The sequence below is a fragment of the Numida meleagris genome, chromosome 2, assembly GCF_002078875.1.
Source record: "Numida meleagris isolate 19003 breed g44 Domestic line chromosome 2, NumMel1.0, whole genome shotgun sequence".
NCBI classification, from domain to species: Eukaryota; Metazoa; Chordata; class Aves; order Galliformes; family Numididae; genus Numida; species Numida meleagris.
The window spans coordinates 55,136,683-55,139,182 of NC_034410.1; the positions used below are offsets into that span (position 1 = coordinate 55,136,683).

Consider the following 2,500-nt stretch of genomic DNA (forward strand, 5'->3'; position numbering starts at 1 on the left):
AAAAAAAAAAAAAAAAAAAAGAACGGAATGAAATTCATAAGGAAGCTTTAATTCTGACTTCCATTTTACAAATTCTAGACAGCAAAAGATAACATTCCAGTCTAGCAGATTACATCACCCTATCTCAGCCCAGGAAATGAGGGGACTAAGCAAAGCAATGGATTTAGACAAAACAGGCAAAGTTTGGCACTAAGAGTGAAAACTGATATTTATATATGAATCAACATTTTGAAAAAAAAAAAAACAGCAACAAAATAACCCTGGCATATAACTGCTGCTGTATTTCTGTGCAAGCCCATTTGCAACCGCTCTGAATGACAGCTACCCGAGTTGCCAAAGTATGTAGATTGCCCTCCAGTTTGTTGTCCAAGTACAGAAGAGTCCAGCTACAGAGAAGGATGAGCTGCTATCAAAACTCTACAATTTCTCTCTGTTTTAAGTAGTTCTTGTTCTTTTATTGTGTACTGAAGACTCATCAAACCAAGGCTACTGGATCTTTGGGGTGAAACTGGTCATTCATTAGGTTAGCTATTAACTCTGTGTGCTAAAATCAGCACTTGTTGCTTTTCATTCATATTTGGCAGTTTGTCTTTTCGCAGAAGTGAAAACCTTTCTATTTGTTCCTACTAGCCGTGCTTGTCATTAGCTACTTCTATTATCTTCTCATATTGGCTGTTCTCAATAGCATTTATCTGTGTTATCTGTTCCCATTAACTTGTTCACCACTAATCACTTCCATTAGTTGTGCCTTGTGCTTTCTGACCTGCTCTATCAGCCATGCTGCTGCTGCTCTGCACTGCAGAAGCTTGAGTTGATAACCAAGATTTTCAGAAATGTTTCAAAGGTGTACAGAATCTTCAAGCCAAAATAAATAGCTAAATAAATAAGAGAACATGCTTCTGAAGTCCTCCTCTGTCTTTATTGCCTTTTTTTTTACATTTTAACCTTTTTTTAACCTTGAATTTAACCTTTTTTTTAATTGCCTATTTTTAACATTCTCTTTCATCACAATTTCTATGCAAATAAAGAGGTTGGTTAGAGCAGATTTTGGTCTCTTTATGTCTCGCATAGCTTTGCTGTCAACAAAACTCCCATTATAACTATAATCTTTTTATTTTGTCCAACTTTAATACGTACCTGTTCTCAGTAGAAATGTATCAAAATACTTGTTGAGACTGCTATACTACAGAGGGACACTAAGTTTGATAGCTCAAGTGGATGTTCTGATTAATTTATGATATAATACATATTGGTCTCTGAAATCAAGGGGAAATTTTGACTTTTAGAAAAAAATCCTCTGCATTCATTGATGCACCAAACCAAGCTTTTACAATTAGATGTTTTCAGGACTCTAAAAACTGCTTCATAAAGTTAAAGCAAACAAGAAAACACCATAAAAAACAACTACAAATGTAAACAAATATCTTAGGTCTAGGATCCCCAAAAGATCATCTAAGCTCTGGAATTAAGTTTTTTGCAGTCAGCCTAGTTTCCAGAGAAAATGAGAATCTCTTTTCAAGGTAAATCTAATTGTGTGGGAAAGGAAACTTTCAAAGATTACAGAAAGAAGTTGTTTGGAACCAAGGAAGAATTGTAAACCTTTCTATGCTATAACACATGTTCAGGACATAAAGTTTCAAACTCTCATTCTCTATTAGGAAATTATCTACTGCATATATAATGATTGTATGTATTAACACAATTTAGACTTTTTTACACGTCCTGAAAATGTCACCAAAAAACAAAATTGCTTTGAAAATAAAATGAAGAGAAAATTGGACTCCAAAATATTTAGGCAACAAAGGTAATGGTAGTTTTGACTTACAGTTGCAATGCTGTGAAATTAAAAAAAAAATGACAGGCTCATTGCTTTTCAGTCCTCATTCAGATTATGTCTTTATCCACATAGTTTGTAGATTCTCCCTCTTTCTCGTCAACAAAGTTTACTAGTCTCCTTTATTTTCAGTAGTCACTGATATGCCACTCAAAAATGAAGTAGACCTGTGCTTGTATACACATAAAACTGTAATCACACATTCACTTCAAACCAATGCCATTCTATGATTCTGTGAGATGAGATATATGTCAGTCTAGAATTTTTGACCAATTGTATTTTTTCCACTATGTTAAGAATGTTTTGTAATAGTATGGTAATTTTGGCAATGGTACATTAAAGATGAGAGTTATACTGGTTGTGATGCATATTTAGCATATGAATGTCACAAAGGACAAGTTAGTATACGGTTATGAATTTGGAAATAATAAGAAAGACAGCAATTCTATTCCTTTCCAATGTGAAGAAAATTCTTTCTGGAAAGAATCAGCATTACCCCACTCACCCACAAACCCTGAAATAATAAAGTGCTGCATATGAAGTTGACAATGCATTTCTTAAAGAAGACAGCTCTATCACTGTTTCTTTGTTGGAAAAAATGCAAAATTAGTGAACTAAAAGAAGCTGGTTCTGTTGAATAATTCCAGATTAAACACATCAAACAAT

The 2,500-nt window shown here is 33.8% G+C and overlaps 2 long non-coding RNA genes across 8 annotated transcripts in view; one reads left to right on the top strand and one right to left on the bottom strand.

Moving 5' to 3' along the window:
• Window positions 1–2,500, bottom strand: part of LOC110394787 — a 55,396-nt gene that overhangs the window by 49,955 nt on the left and 2,941 nt on the right. The gene's annotated exons all lie outside the window — the stretch shown is intronic.
• The window catches only part of LOC110394786, a 34,754-nt gene that overhangs the window by 21,802 nt on the left and 10,452 nt on the right, over window positions 1–2,500 (top strand). The window lies entirely within an intron of this gene.